The sequence below is a fragment of the Equus asinus genome, chromosome 2, assembly GCF_041296235.1.
Source record: "Equus asinus isolate D_3611 breed Donkey chromosome 2, EquAss-T2T_v2, whole genome shotgun sequence".
NCBI classification, from domain to species: domain Eukaryota; kingdom Metazoa; phylum Chordata; class Mammalia; order Perissodactyla; family Equidae; genus Equus; species Equus asinus.
The window spans coordinates 4,544,578-4,571,665 of NC_091791.1; positions in this window are offsets into that span (position 1 = coordinate 4,544,578).

Consider the following 27,088-nt stretch of genomic DNA (forward strand, 5'->3'; position numbering starts at 1 on the left):
CATGTACTTGCAAACAAAATCCTAGTTTCACTGAAAAACATATTTGATGAATGGTAAAAAATATTAATTTTATTTTGCTTTTAATATTGTGCATGGCAAAATGTGAAGTATGCCTAAAGCATTTCTGCTGAATACAGAAGTCCAATGACTGACTCAAAGAAAAGCACTTCTGTGATTGTTTGAGGTACAAAGTGAACGAGCCATTTTTTTTTCATAGATTGTGATTTTTACTTGAAAAAATAACTGACAGACAAGTTATGCTTATTCCAAATTGGGTATTTAGCAGACAGTTTTTCAAAAGAAGAATCAAATGAGCCTGTCATTTCAAGCAAAATAACAGAGAGTATTTATTGCCAATAAAAAAATTCAAGGTTTAAGCAAAATGGAAAATTTTGGAAGACTTGGATCCACCAACCATTGATGCACCGTGCTGGTTTGCCCAGGACTGGGGGCTCTCCTGGGCTGTAGATATTTCAGTGCTAAAATCTGAATGGTCCCAGGAAAACTGGGAAGGTTGGTCCCACTAACTGTGAACTTGATAGCTTCCCAGTATTGTAAGACTTTTATGATGAGATAGGCAGAGATATTAATGAATATAATTAAAAAATATTGCGTAAAGACATGTATCAATATTTGGAAGTCTTCATAACTCGGAACACCAATATTTTCCAAACAAACATTGCACAGTTCTGAAGTCACGAATGAGTGAAAGATCCATCCGATGTGTGAGCTAGACCAATGGATTGTAATGTGTCAGGACAGAGAAAATGCAGTCACATGCGTTCAGATTTCACATAGCAATTAACCTTTCAGAGAAGACACCTGCCAAATTTTGGTGTAGTATCAAAGAAGACTATGCACAATTATCTGACAAGGCTATTAAAATATTTCTCCTTTTTCCAACTACATATCTGTGTGAAGCTGAATTTTCTTTATATACTTCAACCAAAACAAAATATCACAACAGATTGAGTACAGCTGCAAAGATGAGTGTCCAGCTGTGTTCCATTGTGCCAGACATTGAAGAAATTTTCCAAGATGCAAAATGATGCAACATTTTCACTAACTATTTTGTTTTAGAAAATATATATTTTTTCCTAAAATGATGTTACTATGTTAACAGTCATGGGTTTATTATTGTTATTTTAAAATGAATTAAATATTTTTAAAATGTCTCAATTCCAATTTAGAATATGGTAAATAACAATGGATATTATGCACATAAACAAAAGTTCTTCAGGATCTGCAATAATTCTTAAGACTGCAAAGGGGTCCAGAGACTACAATATTTAAGTGCCTTTCATTTAGATCATAATTTTTGTGCCTTTTCATTTTTCAATACATGCATTTAAGGCTACAATAGTCTTTCCAGGCACTGCTTTATTTGTAAATTTTGTTATATCTTGTTTTCATTATTATCAGTCCAAAATGTTTCTAATTTTCATTATGATTTCTTCTTTGATTGTATATTACTTAAAATTGCATTGCTTAATTTCCAAGCAGTTAGGAAGTAATTTCTGGTTATCTTGTTATTGATTTCTAACTCAATTCTACACTGATCATGGGATGTCGTCTATATAACTTCAATTGTTTAAAATTTGTTGAGACTTGCTTTATGATCCAACATATATTCCGTTTTAAGAAATGTTTTGTGTGCCTTTGTAAAGAATATGTATTCAGCACTTGTTGGGTGTGGTGTTCTTTATACGTCAAATATGCCAAATTTGTTAATTGTGGCTTTTAAATTCTCCATAAACTTACTGATTTTACTTTTTCTGTTTATTCTATCTTCCACTGAGAGAAGTGTGTTAAAATCTCTACCTAAATTTGGAGGTTTCTGTGGTTTTATTTTTACTTCTGTCTGGTTTGCTTGATGTATTTTGAGGCTATTTTATTAGGTAGAACAGATTTAGAATTGTTTTGTCTTACTGTTGAACTCTCACTTTAATCATCATGAAATAGCTCTCTTTATTTCTATTGATATGTTGTGTTGAAAAGTCTACTTTTTCTGAAGTTAAAACAGGTATAGGAGTCTTATTTGGGCTGGTGTTTGCATGGGATTTTTCTTTTCATTCTTTCCCTCTCAACTAGATCATGTTCTTATAAATAAAACAAGTAGCATCTGGTATACATATAAGCAGCATTCTGGTTAAGCTTTTAAAAATTCATTTAAAATATATTAGTCTTTTAATTTGTATATTTACTCCATTTACATTTAATGTAAACTTTGGTATGTAGGGATTATATTTGACCTCTTATTCTTTTGTTTTTATTTATTTCCTCTATTTTTTCCCTATCCTGATGTCAATTAACTTAATGAAATATTACTTATTTTTTAATTTTCGCCCTCTATCAGCTTGTTAGTTACAGGTTCTTCTGTTTTTCTTTTAATGATTACTCTAGAGATTGTTGGCAGTTTTGGCTGACTTGTGCATTCTTGACGTAGAGTCAACCTCAAATTAGCTCTTTTGCTATTTCTCCAGCAACGCAAGGGCCTATAACACTTTAAGTACACTTATATCCCTTCTTTCCTCTTTTTTATGCTACTATTGTTTCGTATTTTAATTTTATGTATACTCAAAACCCCTCAAAACATTATTATTGTGATTTTAAACCATCACTGTTCCTTCAGATTTACCCCCACTTTTGCCCTTTCTGATGATCTCTGTTTCTTTCTGAATTACTGTGAATCTACTTATCACCGTTTTCCTTTTGCCTAAATAATTTGCTTTAATATTACTTTTAGCGTGGGTCTGCTGGAAATGAACTCTGATTTTCCAGACTTCATGTGTTCTTCATTTTCAAAGTCTATTTTAGTGATCATAAATTCTTAAATTAGCTATTATTTTCTTCTAGCATTTTAAAGATTCCTTTCCATTGTCTTTTTTCTTCCTTCATTTCTTTTAAAAAGATAGCTGTCCATCTTATTGTTTTTCCCTTGTTTATCTTTGGCTGCTTCTATTTTGTTTTTGTCTTGTTGAAGAATATTGGCCCTGAGCTAACATCTGTTGCCAATCTTCCTCTTTTTTTTTTCTCCCCAAAGCCCCAGTGCATGGTTGTATATCCTAGTTGTAGGTCATTCTAGTTCTTCTATGTGGGGTGCTTCCACAGCATGGCCTGATGAGCAGTGTGTAGGTCCACACCCAGGATCCGAACCAGCGAACCCAGGCCGCCAAAGCAGAGCGTGTGAGCTTAACCACTAGGCCATGGGGTCAGCCACTGGCTGCTTCTATTTTTCAGACTTTATTTTGTTTTTGATTTTCAGTTTTAATATGAAGTGGTTTATGCATTTATCCTTTTGGGGGGTTTCTAGAACATCTTGAAATTCTTCTGTCAGAGTTGGACAATTCTCAGCCCACATCTCTTCACACGATGCTTGTATCCTCACCTTTCCAGTTACCGTGTTAGACTTCTTCATCTTGTCCCATGTATTTCATATGCTCTTGACTATGTTCTCCATTGTTTTCCCTCTGTGCCTAGTTTGAATATTTCATATTGCCCTATCAGTTCATTTATCCTCTCTTCCACTGTGTCTAATCTTCACTTAAATTAGTTGAATGAATCTTAAGTTCTTTATTATATTTTCACTTTGATTCTTTCTTATAGATTCCAGCTCTTTGATGCAATTCTCTATTTTTCATTTATTTTCTTAAACATGTTCATTATAATTCAAGTTCATGTCTGATTACTCCAATACCTAGATCACCTGTGAGCCTATTCCTTATCATTTTTCCTCTTGATTTTTGATAATTTATTCATATTGTCTGTCTTGTCTGATAACGTTTTTACTTGAATGCCAAAACTTCATATAAAAGTAGTAAAGGCACTGGATGATGTTATTTTCTCCTTGAGGGGGGTGGCATATGGGAAGATGACCTTGACCCTGTGTAGGCTGGCTGTCCAGCTGTGGAAGGGGTGACCTGCTCATGGTTTGCCCTTACTCCTGGGCTGTAGTCCTTCAGGAACCTGCAGTACCTCCCAGGCCCCTCCTCCTCAGCGGGCTCTGAACTTGCACTTTGGTCTCTCCAGCACTGTGGGCCTGCCAAAACGCCTGCTTAGCTTTTAAGGCTCTTGGAAGCTGCTTTCCTCTGGGTCCCTCCTCCTTTGCCCTGGGTCTGCACTCATTGCTCAGCCCTGACAAACGCCCTGGGGGGCATTGGGTGCGGAATATCAGGTTTCCTTCTCTGGGGTTCTCCTTATACTAGACTCTAGGCCCCTCATTTCTGACTGCGCTCATTCCAGCTGTTGTCTTCTCAGCCCGTGGAGACTTTTCCAGGCTACCACTCTCCCTCTCAGTGCTCTTTCCTGTGCTCTATATTCACAAATGCCCCAGTGGAATAAAAGCATCAGTGAATGGAGGGCTCGCTCCAGGCCTTTTCCCTTCCCTCCGTGACCTGGCAACCCTAAGTCCTGGCTGTCTGGATTGGTTTCCAACGTGTTTAAGCAGATTTCTTTTCCATCCAGCTTTTAGAGTTGTTCTCAAAGAGAGGTGCACGTCACTCTACTATGGGCCACCCTGTCATAACCAGAAATGTTCACTTCTTTATAAGGGTTTCCCTAAACCCCATCAAACTTTGTATTGGACTTACTCCTAGGGGCTGCTCCTGAACTTGGAGTGTTCCTGGGGGAGGATGAGCTGGATTTGCTCTGGGGCTTGATATTTGAGATGAGGTCATATCCTGTCTGTTTTCCTTTGGATTTTGTTTTATGGTTTGAAGTATCCATTGATATCCTTAAAATGCCAAGTTAGGGGTTATGTTCATTCCTCAAAAAGGGGCTGGGCACGTGGGCATCACAGCCTCTATCTCAAATGGAGAAAGAGGAATTGCAAGCATTTTCTCTTGGGAAAACTGGATTTCCGACTTGGAGGGACCCCGAGCACAAGCTCTCTCCTAGGTGGGCGTTTGGCCAGTTTGCCGACGAAACGTGTGCTGGCCTTCACAGTAACCCAGCAGACTCGTCTTTTCCCTCGATTGGCCAACCTATATTTCAGGCTGCCACTTTGGTAAACTTAATGTGCTTAATACTACCCATGTGGGAGAAAAAGAGAAAGCAGTCTCCTCAGGGGACTGGTGCCTTTGGTTTCGGGCTTGTCTGAGAGAGCCAGCTTCGTTTTCACTGTGCAGCATCTCAGTTATCTGCCTTGGGTTTTAGCTGTCAAAACAAACCAGTTCTGGGTCATTACCCCACGGTGCCAGCCAGAATTATGATCCTGGCGGTTTCTCCCCGTATCCCTGCCTCTCAAACCAATAGGCCCCAGATCTTTGCTTCTGTGTGACCCTGAGCATTTGAAACCCTGCGTTTACTTACGCCAGCCAAAGTTACCATAATAACAAAGCATTTGCTGATTTTCCAGCTTTGTCTCTTCCTACTCCTGGCTCAGAGGCTGGATTGTGGTTGGCTTCGTTCCATGGCCTTCTTTCATCTTGCATTCCTGGCACCGAGTGCTGGAACAAAGTTAAAGTTGCCACTTAAATTTCGGAAGCTGGGAGGGATGACATGAGGACTAGTTCCCTTAGAAAATGTCTATTTTTCCTAGTTTACAACCTGAAGTTACTGACTAATGGGGCATTAAGCTCATGGCACCATAGGGCGCGGCCTTTGACATTTTCTCTGCTATGCACAGCTTCGGCATTTGGCGTGGCCTCTGGACCGCCTTCTCAGAATGATTTTTTAATCCATTAAATGAAACCAAATATTGAAAAAAACGTATTGATAGTATAGACAATATAGTAAATTTGTGACACGTGCTTCCTTAACACATTAGTGAACTAGTTTAGTGCTGGGGTCATAAACACTCTTTGCAGAAGGATGCCGAGAATTGCTGGTATTTTGCGTCACATTATAGGTGTTGCAGACATCTCAAAGCATCTCTTGATTTCTCTGACTACTGTTAATGCCACTGTGGTTTGTTGCCTACCTTCAGAATTAGAGGATAGGCTGCATTTCAGTAATTTTTTCTCATCCAAGTTTATGCATCCTTGAATTCTCTCCAGGTTAAAACCTGAGTAAGGATTACTGTGTCCCAAGGCGGGAGGAGGGAGCATCCGTGTCTGCATGCAGACTATAAATGGGTCAGGCTGTTCTTGCAGCATTTTAACATTAAGCTGGCTTCCTTTCCTCATGAGCCCAGAGCGCAAACTGAATTCATCCAGCATTTATCGAGCAGCTACTATTTTATGCCTGTGCTTGCCGGTCCACGTCACCAGGTGATCCCTGAGCCCTCGGGTCCTGGCGTCTCTGCACAGACTGGGAGCACGGTGCTGTGTAAGCCACTGCACTCGTCGCTCCGTCCAGTGTCACTGGGGTCCCATCCATCACAGTCACTGTCCCTGAAGAGCGGCTGCCTTGGTGCTGCTGTCAGCCTGAGAAAGCCAGTCATACTATTAAAAACCAGTGACAGCATCTCATTTCTTCCTGTGTGCACACACGGACACACACGGGAACAAACAGGGACTGCACTGAAGGGAGGCAGCAAATTAGGGGGACTCAGAGCTGAGCCCTGCTCACACCTGGAGGCTCAGCTCGAGAGAAAGGGCAGCAGAGGTGGGCTGCTTACACCCACAAGCCAACTGGTCAACAGAGAGCATCTACCCAGGACGTAAGTGCAGGTCTTGCTGGAAAAGTCCCAAGACCCTTGAGACAAGCAGCCAAAGGATTTTAGGAACGGCAGGCATTCAGGATGTGGGGTGGAATAACACTTATGGAACTGGGTAAGGGAACCCTGAGCCAGTAAAGGCCTCATGATCCGAGAGAGTCAACACAGCGGTGATGGGGGAGGGGACAGAGGCTAACACCGGGCCAGGAGGCGGACAGGCAGGGGTGCCCAAGCTGGGAGCTAATGGAGAACTGGCGTGTGAAGAAGGCCACAGGTGGATAGCTACAATCCTCATTCTAAGGGAACTGTGTCATTTGCCCAATATTTCCCTACTTCTAACTTTTGTAATGAAAAAGGTCACTTGTAATAGTAGTAAAGAAAAGAAAACATCACCAACAGCAGCAACAAAATTGATCACCTCACCACCCAAGCCCACTGCTGACATTGTAGGTCTGGAGCGAGAGTAGTATGGACACCCATGTGCCATATGACTGTCTCACCAAACCGTTGGATAAGACACCATCACTCCTCCTCCATTGACAAGTATGCCTCCATCGCTCCCTGGAAGGCTGGGCTCCAATGTAGACGTGCTGGGCTCCTTGGCTTCTGTGGACCACGCTTCTCAGGCTGCATCTTACATTGTGAGGATTTTACGTACACACAAGCTCTGCTCCTCTCACACACATCAACGGTCACCCCAGGGCCATCCTTTGAGCCTCTGAGTGGTCATGCTTCAAGCAAAGCAGGCCATAGAGGAAATGGACTTGAGTCATCTTGGCAGAGAATCCTGGGGTCAGACAGGGTCCGTGAACTCCAGGTGGGCTTATATCCTGCGGTCCTCATGACCTCGTCCCGTCAGCTGGTAGGGAACTGGCCCAGAACCTCTTAAAGTTCAGGGTACAGGGCAGGACACCCTCCCCTTCTAAGGAGGGAGTGGCATCATACAACTCAACCATGCTCATTTTGTCATGCTGCCCTCCAACCCTACTCCACGTGCTCTGTGTGCACAAGGTTGAAATTGGCGTACGTGCCAGGTGGATTATATTCTCACTTTCTATTGTAACACAAATATTTTCCTTGTATCTACGTAGTCTTTGTAGTTAAAATATTTCATTTATTACCCTGGAAATATATAATCATTGTAGATAAACAAGAAAATACAGAGAACTATGAATAAAAGAATTACTGCATATTCCCAGAACCCTAGATAGGCGCTATTAACATTTTGTGTATTTCCTTTCAGAATGTTTATGATACATATTCATATATATTTTTGTTTTCAGAAATAAGATTTTCCTGTAATTGTTGTTTCATAGTTGGCTTTTTCTGCATTTACTATATTTTAAATTTCCCCAGGCGAATACATGTATTTCTCCAACATTTTTCGTAACGGCACCCAGTGTTTAATGGTGTGGATAAACCACAACAGCAACAACGATGATAATACTATAACACAAACCAGCTCTGTGCCGGACACTGTGCGTATGTCATTGTACTGAGGCTTCACGTGATTTCTGAGAGGCAGGTGTTGCTGCACTCACTTAGAATACTCAGGCACCAGTACCCCAAATTTAGATTATTTCTAAGTTTCTGACATTTTAAATAATATTGTGTTGAACTTAATTAGCAAGTAATCTTTTGGACTTGTCACAGTTTTCCTTCAGAAAAATTCCTAGATAGAATTGCAGGGTCAAAGGCTATGCATGTTTTAAAGAAACTTTATACACATTGCCAAATTTCCCTCTAGAAAGCTTTTACCAAGTTGAATTTTCATCTAGCAACATGAGAATGCCCCTTTGCTTCTACCAGGTTATTGAGGACTCTGACAGCATCGTTAAAAAGCAAAACAACACAAACAAACAAACCCTAATAGAATAACAAGGACACAGTAAGAACTCTGGAAATTCAGAGAGCCGCGACCCTGGGTGAGCCGGCATGCTCTCCCATAAGTTTATTAACCATTCGTATTTCTCTTTTGTGAATCACCTTGCCACTATTTGCCCATTTTTCCGTTTGTCTTTTTCTTATTGACTTGCAAATGCTCTTTTTTATCTGAAGGATAATAACCAGAGACTAGTCAGGTATTCAGCAAACGTTTTCTCTCAATTTGTTTCCGTTATAACTTTTTATTAGGCCTATCCCCTTTTAGCAGTTTTTTCATTTTTATTAGATAAATCTCTACTAATTCCTTCTGTTTCCTTTTTTTGAAAATTTTTACTTATTTATTTATTTTTTCTTCTGTCTTCTTATTTAGGTCTTGTGTTTGAAAAGGCCTTTCTCTTACTAAATTTATATATTTAAAAAAATCATATATGTATATATATATATCCCTCACATGTTCTTATACAGTCACGTACCACAAAATGATGTTTTGGTCAATGACAGACCCCATTTATGATGGTGGTCCCATAAGATTAGTACCGTCTAGCCTGGGTGTGTAGTGGGCTGTACCATTTGGTTTGTGTAAGTGCAGTCTATGATGTTCGCACAATCACAAAATCGGCTGACAACACATTTCTTCAACGTGCCCCTGTCATGAAGAGGGACACGACTGTGTGTTATTTCTCATTTGCTTCTTTATTTCATTTGGAATTTACTTGTCGTGAGATATGAGATAAGGATCTAGCTTCATTTTTTTAAGCATAATTAACCAATAATTTAGCACCAGGCATTGAATGATCTATTCCTCCTGCGTAAATTTGAAACCACACTATTGTTTCTGAATTACCTCAGGGCTTGCACTTTTAGTCTAAGTTCTTTGTCCAGCTGTATTCATCTGGATTTTCTGGAGTCACATGGTTCTCTGCACGTGACATGCATAGCAGTTTATGTAAAATTGGAAGTTCTTCCCCATTACTCTTATTTTTCAAAGGTTTCTTGCTTGTGTGTGTATATGTGTGGAGTTATGGAAGATGAAATACAATATTCACTTTTATGAGCTGCATAATATTTACCAATTAATATGTCAATTTTCTAAAGCAATGTCGAATGATAGCTTTAGCTTCTCTAGAATTTTTTAAAAGGAAGATATTTGAATAGACAGCTTTTGCTTTTGTTGAATTCCCACTCCACAGTATGTTCCTGGGTGTAACAGTGTGGGCGATATTCTCATCCTTTTCCTCATAGTAAGCCATCAGTCAAAATTTCCTCTTTTTGTCCATCCCTGAAAGTGCCTTTTGCCTTCCTCACTCTGTTGCCATCATCCTCTCGATCTGGCTGCAGTTTTGGCTTACTCTTCTCTTCACAACTTTCAGTTGGAGCTAAACCCAGCTGAGGCCAGGTTCTGTTAGGGCCCATTAGGATCCGTCAGTGATTAGGGGTCCGTTTTGCATTGTCTGTTTAGATCTGTAGGTCTTGAATGCCTACAAGATGGTACAAGAGCCCGAATGCACATGGGACTCTAGGCTGGGGCCTCTGTTATGCCGTGTCCTGCATAACTGGGCTGCCAATAGGATCTTTATATCTTTTGTGTTTACTTAATAGAGGTTTATTGAGAATTTGTTGAGAACAAGAAGGTGTGGAAAGAAGAAGAATACAGGAGGTTGGCGTTTCATCCTCCTTTCATTCCCAGCCTCAGACTCTACCATCTCCAGTGATCTCTGCTGGCTTAAAAACAGGTAGGAAGTAAACTTCATATTAGAATTCAAAACTATTTGGGGGAGCTCGGGGAGATGGGAAAGTCCAGCATCAGAACAAACCATGGAATGAGCAGTGGAACTAGCCCCCTGTGTCCTCACTGTGTGGTCTCCACTCTCCTAGACTTTGGATGGATCACTCCCAGCCACCCACGAGACCCCTCTGGCAGTTACTGCTCAGCCTGCGTGGCTGCCAGTGTAGATGCAGCCCAGGGCCTCACCCCGAAGCCAGGCTCCCCTTGCTTGGCACCTGAGTGAACTGGAATGCAGGAGGTGAGCCTTGCTTCCGGCTGACACTTTTCTGGCTTTGTTGGCAGACTGGGGTACAGGGAGGAGAAAGAGGAACCGCACCCTCAGGATGGCGCGGACTTGGTCCCAGTGCAAGGAACTGCTGACTACTCCGACCCCAGATGTCTGGAACAATTCGCAGCGCCCCTGGGTGATCAGCCCATTTCAGCATACCCATCTCTGGCTGGTTTCAGAGAATTGCTCTGTTTTCCTACTGTTTTGCAAATGCATGAAAATGGCTAGAAATTTTGGTCACCACGTGAGTCCTTTTATTACAACTGAAAAGTAGGAAGGGGTGTTTTTAGTTCAAACAAATAGCATTGCAGGCACAATGTGTTACATTAAGAAAGGCTAATTTTGTATTATTAAATATAATCAGAAACACAACGTGAGGCTTGTCGTGTTGACATGGTATGCTAGGTGCCTTAACGTGGCTCAGCAGGCTGCTTGTTTGCACACTGCTTAAACTTTCTCATCTCATCGATGAGTTTTTGCATGATAACCAGAATATTAAAAATATGTGAAAAGTGGCCTCATGCTTCTCAGCAAATGCAAGCCCGGGTTACTGGGAGGCAGTGCCTCTCAGCAGAACTGCAGGTTGCAAAGCCTCAGTAGCTACTCTAAGACTCTCCTGGATCTGGGCTGAGCTGCATGCTTGCTCTCTGCCTCTTGGTACTGGCCCTGGACCTCCCACATTGCAGCCCCATCAGCAGCCATCAGTGCTGTTAGGCACAGTGGAGGGGAGATGCTCTTTGATCCCAACAACTATTCCTTGGATGGCGAAGCTGCAACTGCCTGGGACTGACTCATCCCCGGGTCCAGCCATGTTCTCCACATTCTCCCTCCACTTTCCACCACACCACTTTGGAAGGTTCTAGAAGGTTCCTAAGAAGACTAAGGTAGGTGGCTACACAGGCAGATTTTTCTGGACATAGGGATTTTTACTCACTTATTTTCTACAAAGAACAGGATTCTTTTGGAAAAAGAGGAACAAAGAAAGAAAGAGAAGACATTTCACTCTCAGGCAAAATGGGGTCTACAGTCTTCCACTATCCTGGGTGTTCTTTAAACAATAAGAGACACTTTGAGCAGAACATTTTAAAGACAGGTGTGATGCTCACCTCCTTTGACCCCAGGACACACCCAGGCCTGCCCCTGCGAGATGCCTGAGCTTGGGCAACACTGCTCTGTCATCGGGTCACATTGCTTAAATAAAGAAGAAAAGAAAAAGAAAGGAAAGGAAAAAACTCATTCCCCAGGAGCCAAAAAAAAGCATAGGAATTGACCATTTGCACATTGGAGATGATAGTGATTTACAGCATCAGTTGCTTCTTCTCAATGACATTTATGGTTTGTGGTAGTAAAAACAAGCTGCTGAGTGATGGCAGACGACCTGCCATCTCATTTGATATGGCAGCACAGGGGACATTCAATCCATCTAGAAGTTTATATAACACATAGATGATACACCAAGATATAGCTCTATTTTTAGCATGTGTTAGTTAGGATGGGCTAAGCTTTGCTGATGCAACAAAACCCTAAAGCTTATTTCTCACCCATGCAAGGTCCACTGTGGGTTGGGCAGTGCCCCAGGTGGGTGGCTTCCATGTGGTGAATCAGTAATCCAGGCTTTTCCCACTTTGTGACATTCTCACCTCAACACATGGCTTCAGCAGGGCAGGAAAAAGTGCAGAGATGTACCACTCACTATCCTGGGCTTTGGACTAGAAGTGATACATGACACATCTGCCCACAATTCAACTGCTAGAACAAGTAATGTGACCCCAAACTAGCTGCAGAGAGCCCAAGACATGTAATCTTCCTCAGCACCATAAAAGAAGAAAATGACATGGGCCTTGGCAAACATGAGGCATTGTCTCTGCAGAGACCACTTGAAAGGGTCTGTTTTTGTTGAAAAACAGACGAGTCAGGGCAGTGGTCAGTAGTGGAGTCCTTCTAGATCTTGTGCAAAACATTTGCTTGACCTGCAGGAGGGATAATGACAGTGTCAGGGGTACAGTGGGCATAGCATCCAGAAGTGGAAGGAGGTTGAGGGTTGCTTCATTTACATGATTACATTTATTTAATTTTCATTTTTAATAGAGGAAGACATGTATATGGTAATAAATGAAATGGTCCAGAAGCAATGAGGATGGAAGGTAGCACCCCTCATCCTGCCCCTCCCACTCTGCTCTGCTCCCTAGATACAACTTGCTTGTCCTCTCTGGTCTGATTGACCTCCACAATTTGAGATATGCTTATAACTCTGTTACTTGATTTATCAGATTTATACAATATTAATTGATACTTCAATGTAGAAAATAAGGATTTAACTTACTTATACTCAGGGACAATATTGAAGCTCTTTGACTACGGGTAGCACCCAGCATTAATCAGCTGTGGTGGGTGCAGGTCAAGGTGCTGGGGTAGGGTGCACAGGTACCTGTCATACCAGGTGTTAACCCGCTAGTTGCTAATGCTGGGGGAATCCAACCCAATGGAAAGAGACAGGCTACATGGTGGTGGGTGGTAACGAGGGGAGGGGTCATGAGCAATGGTATTTACCAAGTTTTATGGAACTATTACGATACTTTGCAGTGATTAAAGTCCTGTTGCAGCTGGATGTCAGCCCTGTGTACACCAGTCTCACTAACTTGTCCCCATGTTGATATTACCAGTAATATGATTACCTTTCCATTGATTCCGTTGATTACCTTTTAAATTTAAATAATACATCTAACCCTCTACTTTTGGTTCTATCATCTTGAGCAGTGTATCTTGACTGACTTAGGAAATGACTATATTAGCATCCCAGTCTTTCTGCTTTCCATTTTTTTTTAAATGCATCATTTAAGGTAGATGACACTTTTTCAGGTAGGTTTTCCTCTAGATAAATTCAAGCACCATGTGAAATTATTCCCCCAGCAGGGGTGGGGACCAGAAAAGGCTCTGGTGCTCCAAGATCCCAATACTATGTCCCCCGCCCTCTGGTATTCAAAGGTCCGTATTGACCAATACAGGAAATTGGTATGACTCTGGCCTCAAGTCACACCTGGTATTCTTGCCTCTTGGGAGACTGATTTTTGTTCCAGGTCTGGTCTCGGTGTGTCCTGGGGCTTTGAGGAAGATGGCCCAGGTCAAGGGCCACGCCCATCTCCTGCCTATAGGCCTTCCTGGAGAGATGGAGTCTTGGCAGTCAGGAGTCCTGGAGGAAGGATGCCTTTCCCTACCTGTATCTGTTTCTTGTTGCTGCTGTAACAAATGACCACAAATTTAGTGGCTTAAAACAAGGTAAATGTATTGTCTTATAGTTCTGGAGGTCAGAAGCCCCAAGTCAGTCTCACCTGGCTAAAGTCAGGGCGTCAGCAGGGCTGGTTCCCTCTGAGGCTCTGGTGTAGAATCTGTTTCCTCGCCTTTTCCACTGTCCTGAGGTTACCATACTCTTTGGCTCATGTCCTTTTCTTCATTTCACGCCAACATCTTGCTTGTCTCCTCACATCTCCTACTCCTCATTCTGATCCTGCCTCCTGGTTAGGACCCTTGTGATTGCATTTAGGGTCCACCCAGATAACCCAGGATAATCAGCCTACCTCCAGATCTTTAATTTAATAACATCAGCCAAGTCCTTTTTGCCAAGTAAGGTGACATATTCACAGGTTCTGGGGAAGAGGACATGGACATTTTGGGAGGCCTTTGTCAGCCTATCATACAACTGCAACAAGAGTAGCAAAGTTAACAGACGGGATGGAGTAGAATTGTTGGAAGACAATGATTAGTCAGGTACAGCCTGAGCGGAGCATCATTCTGACTCCGGGAAGGGAGACAGAAGCAGCCATGGGCCAGAGGTTGAAACAGGATGTTTAAGACAGAATAACATTTCAAATCTCTGCTCACTGGTACAAGCTGAGAAGGGAGAGTTCCTAGGCACTCCTGAGGCCAAGCTGGCCGGAACAAGCAAGGTAGTTGGGTGCAGAGCCAGGACAGAGCAATCCATTCCAGCCTCATGCTGGCACAGCAGAGCCAAATGCAGACTTCTACCCATCTTAGAGCTAAGCCTATTGATTTCCAGCTGGAAACGGGCATTCCAGTGAGTGAAGTTGAGGTTTCCTGATATTCTCCCTCCATGAAGTACCTTCTGCTGTAGTTTTTCATAATTACCTGAGCAAAGATTTGTTTCAAGGGGAGCTGTAATATAGGAGATGAGATAATTTAAGATTATTCCCTGAGGTGATGTTTGAAACAACAGGTACCAGCAGTCATTGCTTTTGGATTTATTTATATCTCTGAAAATTCCAGACATTTAAGGCAAATTATAGATAAATTCTCAGGTATTAGACAATTTTTCTAGGTTCATAAGGCACTCAGATTCTGGATTCTTTTACTGTGGTAGGCAGTAAATGTGGTCCCCCAAATTCCCTCCCCCTGGAGCCCACCCCTGGCATAATCCCCACCCTGAATGTGAGCAGGACCCGTGGTTGTGATGGGATGTTGCTCCCATGATTGGGTTACAGTCTATGGTGAAGATGGAGGGTTCCTGCAGATGTAACAAGGCCCCTCCTATTGGCTTTGAGGAAGTGAGCTGCCAGGTTGTTGGAGGGTCCCTGAGAAGGTCACTGTGGGGTGGGGCGCTCTATGACCTGAGAACAGCCCGAGGCTGACAGCCAGCAAGAAAGTAGAGACTTCAGTCCTACAGCCACAAGGAATTGAATTCTACCAACAACCACATAAAGCTTGGAAGAGGCCCTGACCTCCAGAAACAGGCTGCCCTGAGGACATATTGATTGCAACCTGAGACCCTGGGCAGAGGACCCAGCTAAGCTGTGGCTGGACTTCTGACCCATGGAAACAGTGAGATCATGAATGTGCATGGGTTTAAGTGACTAAATTATGGTGATTTGTTATGCAGCAATGGAAAAATAGCGCACTTTGGAAACAGTAGATATGTGGAGATCAACCTGTGCCATTTACAGAATGGCTGTGTTTTACTGAACCTGGATGGATGTATGGCTCCGTAGATTTAATCACAGAAGACAGACAAGGAAGGGTCACACGGCACTGGGTTTACACCTCCCAGGGTCAGTGAACTGACAAGTCTCCATCAAGAGACAATGGAAAACCAAAGGGGACTTGAAGTGGAAAATGTCCCAGTGTCTCAGAAGTGGCTCTGATGAGATTTTCACCAGGAAAAACTTTCCATTCTTAAATATTATTGTCTTGATTGTATATTTCCATTTATCATGACAACATTTTCCTCTGCCCAAACAAAGAACAAATGTACTCTTTACAGGATAAAATCGGTCTTCTTTATTTCAGCCAAGCCAGGGGTCTCATAGTCCCTACACTTATAATAAGATCCCAGATTTCAGATGAAAGCTGGTTATTGATGGCCTACTTTTTTCAACATGGTAGCATGTCAATAAATTGGAGAATATTTTAGTTTGTTAGATTTCCCCAAGCATTCTGGAGAAATCCTTAGACAATTTGCCATATAAACTGAGTTAATTGCTTTATAGAGTAGAGCTATAGCAACTATTTAGATATACCACATGACAGACATTCATAAATACAAGACAGACATGTTTGTCAATACAGTGATGTATAAGATAATTATTTGTATTATGTGAATTTCCGAGATGAAATCAAGATAATCTCATCTGAACTAAAGACTGGCATGGCCTCACCTATTGTCAGAGGAACAAGACGGGAAAGCTCTGGGTTATTTTCTGGTTTTTCTCAGTTCTTCCTCATGCATGGAATGTAAATCTCCGGGCACCATAAAATTGAATAAAAAAATGTAAGTTTAAATTATTTTTTATTTTAAGTCGGGTAGGAGCATAATAGAAAAAGATCATCAAAAACAATGAGAAGAAATAATTGTTAATTTCTACAGTACCTTGAAACAGAAGCCCAGGAGAATAAATGGAATAAGGATACTATTAAAATTTCCTCTTTTATTATATCTTCTCTGCCAGAGTAATTGTTACTGTGTCCAATATATGCAGGGGACAATTTACTAGCTGTTTTCTATTAGTTTTTAACATTAACATATACAGAAATAAAATGAATAGCAAGCTTTCTTTGCTTAATTAAATGACTGACAATGCATAGATGTTGCTGGACCAACTCTTCTACATAATATCTACAAGCTGAGAGAGCCGAATAGAAGTAGCATAAGCAATGCAAACTTCCTCCTTTATTAAGTGAATATTGATGCAATATTGTAGATGATTTTGCAGGCCACCACCTAAGAAGGGGCACGTGGTTCTCCTTCTGCAAGAATTATATATTAGTATTCAGAAAGAAAAAAATTCCTAATATGTCATTTACACACGGGATTAAAGGCTTTCATAGATTCTCTCCTCTGTGAAATCATTGCTCTTCACGGGTGCTCTTCAGTTTGGATTTTTCTGGTGGCACAATGGCATGGAATGACAAGATACAGGAAATTACTGAGGACATGCTGGCTTGTTCCAAGCCCTGAATTTCCTTCATGATTTTTCTAGAAATAGAAAATTGACCTCATTAGGTTCTTTAGGTGTATTCAATGCCGGGTCAGCTCAGTAAGCCACGTTAATTAGCTGTGATCAATGCTAACCCAAAATGAAATTAATAACAGTATGCTTTTTTCTGAGAGCAGGCTTAGTGCTATTTTCTCTCTATCTCTCTCTCTAGACACACACACACACACACACACACGAATATATATGTATATGAGTGTGACATATATACACACACTACATATATAATTATTGAATCCAAGAGCAGCCCTTTGAGGTGGGCACCATTCATATCTCTACTTTGTAGATGAGGAAACAGGCAGGGAGACTCGAAGTCAGCAAATGCATCCAGGCATATTGATCCTGCATGGGAGAGCTGCACCTGGAGCAGGTGACTGATGGGTTTATACATCCAGCGGGTATTTGTTGAGTACCTACTCTGTACCAGACACTGTTCTGGTACTGGGGACATACAATGAACACAATAAACACAGTCCATGTCCTCATGGAGCCAACATTCTAGATTATTTTTAATGATCTATTCCCTAGTACGATAACACTACCACCCCAGCTAAACTCAGCCAATTAATTACCACTCAAGAAGGTTAATTAGGTATCCCAGGAAAATACATGATTGAGTTATAAGTCTGTTTGCGCAGGCTCTGGGACTTGGGAAAGCAGCCTTCTCCAGTTCGCTGACGGCCTGGTACGCTTGGGTGGACTTTGGTGGGAGTGGGGTGCTGTGTGTTTTGGGGACTAGTTGATAAATTTTTCCCTATGCCCATTCGTGCAGGATGTGCATGATCCTCCTGCTATTTCCTGGTTTTCTGATTTGGAAACTGAAAAGTATCAAATAAAGTATAAAGAGTATTTATAGGTAAATTGACGGTGCTCGGTTTATCAAACAAGTCAGCAGAGATTCTCTAACTTCTAATGGCTGTTAGAGTTTTTGCAGCAAGGGTGGGCTCGAGTGGGCAGAGGCTTCATGTTTTGTGACCCTAAAATCTAAGACCCCCAAGAAGCAGCCATTCAGGCTGAGGGATCCCTGGGCCATCGCACACTCCACATTTCTTTGGTGCCCCAGTGGTGTTTTCTCACTAGCCATGGCTTCTCTCTCGATTGCCTGTTTGGTGGTACCTGAGCAGTCCCCACTGAAATGCAGACGCTGAAAGGTTTACAGTGGATGTGTACTGCGCCACCAACAGCCCCCGCACTCCTCAAAAGAGCCTTGTGGCTGTGAAGACACAGTAATTCACATTTCCAATATTGCTAATAAAATTTAACAAATGGAAAACCAAAATGTCAAACAAGCAATAATACTGATGGTATTTCTCTTAGGCCGAGTAAAGAAAATCATAGTGACTTTAATTGGTTCGAATAATGAAAAGAAGAGAGAGGAAACAACCCTCCATGAGTTACAGTGACTCAACTAGAGGGAGAGTGAGTGTAATTTTGCTAAAAGTCAGTGGTAATAATGCAACTCGCCTAGGAGAGGAGATATTTTAGAATGGTATAATTGACTCGAATTAATTATGAGGGTGATGAATAGTGTCCCGCCTATGTAAATGAGGGTATGCCTGAGATTCGAGTCCGGTGAAAGTGCAGCTGCGCTTTAGTGGACCATGGCGTCGTATTTCATGGAGTTCAAGTTGTAAGGGAAGAGGAGTGATATTTATGGAGTGCAAAGCACTGTGGGACTTTGTGGGAAACCACATGTATTCGGCTTGTCAGAAAACGTCTTAATATTTACTCCTGCAATGCCGAGACTGAAGCCCCCACCTCCACAGCTTTCATTCACCCATTTTCCAGATAGGAAGCTCTGGTAAATCCGCCGCAGCTTTTGTGCCTTCTGTCGTCTCAGATTTTTTGATTATTCCTCTGCATTACCAGGACTGTGACAGGTTTGGGAGTAAATGCTGCTGATGATTTGGGTAACCTCGCTGAATAATCCTCTTGTTGCTGTTTGTCACAACCCGACTCGATGCAGCCAACATTTCACTTGTTGGTGAGTTTCCCTTCAAACTTGAAGCCCTACTGAGGGCCAGCATTCACAGGGGAAGAAATTGTGGCTTTTTTAAAAAAAGGAAGATGTCACTTAGGTCGCCTGAACATAATGTTAAAAGAACAAAGGCAGCATGTGGAATACACTCGTCCAGATGTTTCCAAATGTCCAGATGCCCCATGGGAGGTTCACAAACAGTTGGGTCATCATCTACTGAAGTTTCTTGTGTCACCAAGAGGGCATGGTGTGGACATAGCCTCACCATTGTAGGCACTGAGGATTTTGAAAAAAACTTTATTGTGCCTGGTGTAATAGGGTCCAGACTCTTCTAGCATCCTAAACGTGATCTCGCACCAGCTCCAGGTTAGGTTACCTTTGGAATAGAATATTCTTTCCCAGCCTTTTCGTCAATAGCATGTCTAACAGCTTGCAGTTATATGACAATTCAAGGTTTTTATTTACAATGATGTTGCTAAAAATCAAAACACAAATATAATGGGGAATGTGTCCAAATATCTATAGTTTGATCCATGTTTCACACATAGTATGCCACATTAAGGTTAATTCTGTTAAATATAATTAGGAACGCAACACGGGGCTTGTCAGCAGACATGGGGTGATGGGAACTATACCACCACTGCGCAGGAAGCCTTGTTATATTTTTTATATGTTAGTAGATGTCTACTTAGAATTGATCAAACCTTTGCTTCCGAAACATATATGCCAACACCTCTGCAACACACCATAAACCAGACTCTCAGAAAATAATAATGATGCTTATCAGTCACTCGCCTAGAGTTTGCTTGTGAAAAACCTCCAGCTAGTGTGCTGTTGGAGCTCTTAAAACATAGATCTTTTTGCTGTACTGATAATTCACTCACAGCTTGAGATTGATGACTATGTGAAGTCCATAAAAGATGTTACCACTATATTTTGTTCTTATGATTTATTTTATCATGTTGTCAAGGTTTGCAGAAAACAAGAAACAAATCAATGAATGTCATGCTTAAATATTAAAGAAGGCTGTAATACACATTTTTATTCAGATGCCTTATTCAATCTTGTGGCTCGGAAAAGAGTGGTGGCAACCAAGCTTTTATTTGAATTACTTTTGGAAAAATTAATTTAGGAGGACTGTTGAATTGTGAATGGCAAAAGGTAGCTAACCTTATTTGCTTAAAATAGGAATATATGGTTGCAGATCTCCTTGGAAAAGCAGTTCTAACAAACCACAGGCAAGTGAGTGGATTAAAGCATCAAGAACTTGGGCTGGAGCCTGCTTAACAAGTTCAAGGCCACGGTGGGGATAGGTGATTCGGAAAGGAGCAAAGCAAGAAGACTTTGCTTCGGGGCTGGGGAATGGATGCTGTGCACTTTGCTTTTGAAATGAATCATTTCCTTCATCATTATGTGAAATCAAGATCCCCTCTATTCCTAGGGCATGCACTGTCTGTAAGCATGACATGTTCCAGAATTGCTGGCCTCTCCCACAACTCATTAGATAGCAAGCAGAAAAGAACAGCTAAATCTTGCTTTATTTTTCTGAATTTGACTAGCTTTCCTAAAAGGGGACCTACCTGTGCAGATGTTGTTAACTGCATATTGAAATAATCCAAAGACTTAGAGACTGTGCATTTCCAGGACACGAAAATTATACTCTGAACCCTGATTTCTTTTTAAACAGAGAAGAACGCAAAAAAAAAAAAAGAAAAAAGAAGAAAAGGAAAGATTCAAAAGACCTATGCCCAAGATGAAACTTCCAGGTTTTATCCCAAGATCAGTATGCGTGCGTCAGCCTAATCCTTTCTGGGAACTGAGGTCTGTGCTGGGCTAAGAGGTGAACAGACCCCAATGACTGCCCGGCACTCTGAGGTCCTGAATGCTCTGGATTATCAAAGAAAAAGTAATTAGGTTCAGCATCATTTCATTGCTAAGCGTATTTTATCGTATTTTTTTTATATTCTTGTTTCATGAAAATTAGTGATCAACACATGGTATATACGGTGATTCCAAATTAACATGAATATTCAATTAACCACAAGACCCTGCTCTTTGACCATTCCCAATAAACTGGAGTTTATTTGAATTTAAAAAACAGATAAATTAGGAGGTGGTTATTTGCATTACAATAGGATTCTTCATTCTAAGGGAGGATTCCTTACGGGATTCTTTTAAATAGAAAGCTCTCCAAGTACTTTGAAAAATATAATTTGATTTTTAAAAATTCTCTTCTCATGTAGTTTCTCAGGAACACGCCTATTGTGTGAAATGAGAGGCATATCTATTTAATTTGGTAATGAGAGAGCCTCATTCCAAATATTTTGGACCTAAAAAAAATTCAGATGTAGTAGCATGAACTTCATACCCAGACCTCAGACTCAAGTTCTGTCTCATTACCGTTTTCCCTTTCTCTTGGTCAGCCCGAATGCAAATTTCAATTCTGTGGGCTCACCTTCACCCAACCCTTGTCCTGCCTGTGCCTAGGCGAGAGGAGATTCTCTGAGGAGCAAATGAGACACCTAGTACCCAAATGGCTGCTGGTAAACTGTGTCTTCCTTCTAGTACACCAAGGAGGAAAGGTAAGCAGAGGACAAGGGGCTCAGACAGGCAACTTCTGGAGCCTCTGGGATTACTCGAGCTGTTTTGGTGGTTTATGGCAAAAGTTGCACATGAATGGGAATGGGCTGGGTCAGAAGCCCACAAAACTACTATTTGTTACAGGCAGCGCCCTGCGTGTGTGTGTGTGTGTGTGTGTGTGTGTGTTTGTGTGGTCACCTGGATGGCTGCTCTGCTGCTTAAGTTACCTTGGCCAGTTACCTGGATGGTTGATCTGGTGCTTAAACAGAAGTGCTGAGTGGGCAGGACACCCTCAGATGGATGGGCCTGCAGGAGCATGCCTGGGGCAGCAGGAGGAAGTCTGTCCTCACCACAGAAAACCGTGGTGGAGAAAGCCACTGGGCTGGGACCAGAGCAGCTGGCTATGAGCCTACTGTCCTGATGTTCTCTCCTGGGCCCTGGGCCCTGGGCCCTGGGCTAGCACGCCAAGCCACTCTCCCTCCCGGGGCCCAGGTTTCAAAGGAGGAGAGGGTCTCGCTCAGCGTTAATAGAACTCAATGATAAACTCTTCTTTCTTTACTGCTGGATTTCCCAAGCCATAGTCAGAGGTCCAATGGCAAATATGGTCGTGAAGTCAAGTAAATTGAGAAACTCCAGTGAGCGAAGTTAATAAGGTTCTGAGAAGTCCTGCAGTAAAGGAGGTTGAGTATCTCGCGTGCCTGGTCAATCCACAAAGGAGACATAGCATGCAGAGTTTCCAGTCTTTTCAAGAAGCATCTCCTGCATTAGGTGCTTAGCAGAACATTGTCTGGAAAGGCGGTGTGGGTGTGTGTCTCTGGGAGGTGTGGAGAGCGGTCTGATCCGGCAGACCCATCCCGGGATGGGAATGTTTCATCTTCTGAACTCTTTGGGGGATATTCGTATATAAGTTAGCAAAGCTTGTTAGCCAGAAAGCATTTCTTCACTGGAGGAATTTGGGACATGGTAGAGAGGCTTTTTTCAGGTAGCAGAACCTTCTGAAATCCAGGAGCTTGGCCCCTCTCTGTCGGTGGGTTTCAGAGTTTTCAGGAGAACCCGGAAGCATCTTCTTGCCCCACCCTCTAACCTCTGATGACTGTTTTTCCTAGCTGCCTTTAGCTCTCCACTCTCTCCCTTGTAGCGGGGTCGGCCAGGGGTGTAGGTCATCGTGAGGTGACCTCAGAGCCACCACCCGAACAGAGGATTCACTTTGTGAAGGTGAAGTGCGAGAAGAAGGTGTGTACATTTCTCTTCCCCTGAAACACCAGGAGAGGCCCCGCGTGAGGTGAGTGCCTCTGGGAGGGAAGCACTGGGCCCTATTTGCTTTCTCTTCCTCTTCTGCTTCCAGCAGGGTCTCTGTCAAATGTCAAGGGGACTGTTGGGTTGAATGTACGCTGTATAGGATTGTGTCTCGAGAGGGTTCAAGTAGAACAGGGCACAAATGCAGGCAGGATTCCAGGCAGAGGCTGTCAAGGCCTGCGTTCAGAAGCTCTTCACATGTTAATTCATATTCTCCACCCAGCTTCAACCTGTGTCCTCATCGCCCAGAAACCTGCCTGAGAAGCGACGCACCATTTCCTCCCACTTCTCTGACTACAGCTGGGGTGGTTGGAAACTGTGTTTAGATTACAAGTGAAAATAGGGCGGAGCTGACTTCTGTAGGAAGGGCGCTCAGCTGCTTCAAATTAGAACCTTCTCAGCAAAATGTGGTTCTGAACTTATAAAAACTAACATTGGTCCTTTCATCCCCTTCATAGAACAATTTCTTTTCTAACACTTTTTTGAAATGGACAGAAGGGACTTTTGAGGACATCTGCTCTGATGCCCTTATGGGGAGGCCCAGAGCTGGTGGGTTAACCTCTTGCCCAGGACGTCAGGAGGCTGGGGTGGCCCCAGGCTGCCAGCTCTTGCTCTGCTCATCCCAGAACTCCACGCAGCTCCTCTAACAACAGCACCATCGCCTTAGAGAAACCTCATTACTCAATAATTTGACAAAGTGGCCAAACTTTGGGGTGCATGGAGGTGGTGAACAGGGCGCTGAACTAGGTGGCAGGAGACCTGGCCTGGGACGCCTGCTTGGTCTGCTCTAGTGACTTTGGGGAAGTCACGAAGTGGCAGGAGCCTCAGTCTCCTCACCTGGAGAGGCAAGAGACCCACCGTCCCTCCCCAGTTCAGGGGATGCAGAAATCCATATAAACCATAGAGCTTTATACAAATGAAAGATTTTACTAGTACTTTGTTTAGGGTAAACTGAGGGGGAGGGAGGGGCCCCCTCGGCAGATGGCAGTGTTAGCCCATACACTGGCCCTATAACAAGGAAAGAGTTAATAAATGTGTGATGCCAAACCAGGCCCGTCCAGGAAAGGGAGCTGGAAGACCTTGCTTCCTCCCGTTTCGACATCTGCGGCCCCTGGGGTGGTCCTGAAAGCCAGACCCGCCCAGGGGCTTGTATCTGATGGCACTGAGGTCTTCACTCAGATGGCCTCTAACCAGCCGGACGCCTCCAGCCCCTTTGCCCTCCTCACACTCCCGTCTACGTAGGGAGAGTGGACACACCCAACCTGGTCTGTGCAGGGGACGTGGACATACCCAGCCTGGGAGCCAAGACTCTTGTCCTTTGGTTTCCTGTGATGAGCTCATGATGCAGGAATTACCTGGAATGCATTCTATAGTTTATAAAAAGCAGTTCACAGGCTGCAAGCACTCCAGAATGGAGTTGTGCTACCAGGAACACGAGCCCCGAGTTCCTGCGGAGAATGGAGGCAAGCCAAAGCATTTGCTAGGAGCACGTGCACAGGAGAAAGTGGTGCATGGAAAGCCCTGGGGCCGGCCCCTCTTTCCCTTAATCCTCCACTTGATGGAAGGTGTGGAAAATCAACCACAAACCCCTGAGTGGCCTCTCCATACCCCAGAGGCTTGTGCTTGGGTGGGGTGGGCTGGGTGGCCCACGATGTGAAGACCCGCATCACAAGCCCCTCTCCCCTGGGACATGTTCGACGCTCAAGCCAAAGGATGGTGTAGTAGGGAGGCTTCTTGTGTGGGTGTTAGTTTCCAAGCAGGGTTCCCCTCCGCTGGTGCTGCAGAAACGGCACCACAGCCCTTCCTCCCTCTCAGCACCGAACAGTCGCTTCTCTTTGGAAAGTTCTCAGCCTTGAGGACTCTCATCATGTAAACTCCTGATGGCTTCCCAAGGGCTTTTGAAGGATCTGGATTTCCTTTTGTCAATTGTGTCATTCTTTAGACGGGGACATGTATTCAAGGGGATGGCAGGAAGACCACCTCAAAGCTCAGTCCTATTCAAACGGTTGTTTCTTGAACTTTTCAATAGGCAGCCTCCCGATCTCCTTTCCAGAGAGGCCAGGAGACCTTCTTCAAGGTGTGTCTAAGGGAAAAGCCGCCAAAGATTAACAGCACGCTGCTGTGATTTGCACAAAATGCCATGAGCAGTAAGCAACAGAAAACCAGCAGCAGCGTGTTCTGCACTGTCCGGCCATCTCCATGCAGTGCTGCTCCCTGAAATTTCCTACAGATCACGGAGCTTGTCCTCCCCATGTCCTGATGGCCCGTCTTGGAACGGGCCACCAGTGCAGTGCACACACTGTGCTCGCAGGAAGGCCCGTGGCCCCTCCTGGCCTTCACAGCCATCCTCTGCTTCTCTGTCTCTCTTGCTCTGGTTTCCACTGGCCTGGGTAAGAGTGAGTCTGAGATTTCTCTTTTTAAGCAAGAGAAACGCTTTGTGCTTCATGGAGGTGGGGAGCAGGGACATGGTCCTGCTGGTGACTCCTTTACTATGAAGGGAGCATCCGGAAAGGAAAACGAGCAATGGGTCAGGAATGCAGGGTCCCCTCTCCACATGCAGCATCACATTGTCACTCTTGGGGCTTCTGGATAATCAGGGGATCTGGCCCTAAGTAGGAGTCTGAGCCCAAATGAATTTAAGGCCTGCACTGCTCCGTACTGCATATTTAGGACGAAGGAGCCGGTGTCTTCTGAAACCCCAAGGTGACACTGTCGCTGTCACCCTGACTCTGGCCAGCTTCTTGGGAAGAAAGCTCCCCTTACATCTTTCCCCCACTTCCTATTGGCCCCTGGAGGCTTGTCCTTGAGTGGTTATTGAAAGCCATCCACTAAAGATTTCCAGAACCCAGCCCTAAGGCAGCAGTCCTGAGGCAGCTCCATGCCCAGTCTCCTCCCTTGTCTGCCAGCCCCGGGGCCTGAAGAGCTCAGGGGTGGCGCCTGCTCCCAGCACCTTTTCCTTCCCAGCTCCACCTCACGAATTCAGACTTCTTGGCGGAGGTCAGCAGGCTTCCTTCCTAAAGGAACTTGGCACCTGCCCAAGCATTTACAAGACCTTGTGTCCGACGGCATTTCTCAAGAAACACTCAGGTGCACATCTGGAGATCTCACGCACACACGTGCACAGAAATGCACACACAACCCGACATCACATGCATGCACACACGTGTGCACACAACCTCACATGCACACACACCACATGTGCACATAGCCACACGTGCCCACAGGCCGACGCACAATACACATACGCACGCACACACACGCACTGTGCCCACACTCCCCTGTCTCTGTCTGGTGAGTCATTTGGTGCTTTTGCACCTGCAGTTTCTAAGTGTGAGGTGGAGAGAATGAGTGTATATGTAAGCACCCCTTCTGTGAATGTAGAGGATAATTCCTCCTATTAGTAACCACAGTCCCAAGTGCCAGCTGCTGAAAGGCACACACAGGAAGCTGCTTCTAAGATGCAGTCTGAGCCCATGTCATGGTGGTTTCATCTGTGCAAATATTTCCAGGTTTCTCCTGGATGAAATCAGCATGTAATGTATCAGCCTTTCTCTAAAAGACCAACTTGGGGATTTTCTCCTCTCTCCTGCTTGGAGTTCCAACAAAATGATCTCTGCATCTTTCCTAACTCTTTCAAAGACAGATATAATAGTTGATCCGAGGAAAAAAAGTAGCCTGGTGTCTATATAACGGAGAGGGAGGAGGAGAGCCAGGAGAAGCCACAGCCCGGTGTCTGGGTGGTGGCTCCGCTGTGTCCTCATGAGTTCCTCGTACATGTCAGTGACTGTCTCCGCGTCCCCTCCTGAGCTTTCAACCACGTCCAATTAGCACTGCCCCACGTGACACAGCAGACTTTTAATGAGAGTCATGCTCCAGCAGAATGCATGCAACTTGAGCCTTTAGAAACAGGTGCCTTCCTAGGAGCACAGGTGGGGACACAAGTAGAACAGGCCCCTTTGTGCAGCTCTGAGTAGGCAGCCCCAGCCTCTCGGAACCAGAAGTTTGGTGGTGTGTGATCAGTTAGGCTGTTTTGCCTGTCCACCGCTGTCCCCAAGGACCTGGGCAGGAGGGAGAGTTTAGCCAGGTTCCTGTCTTCTGGAGAGGAGGCTTCTGCAGTGGAGGTGTTCACTTCTCGGCATCTGCTGGATTACCAGTTTGAGGAGCTTCCCTGGATCTGAGAGGTCTGGGTACCTCA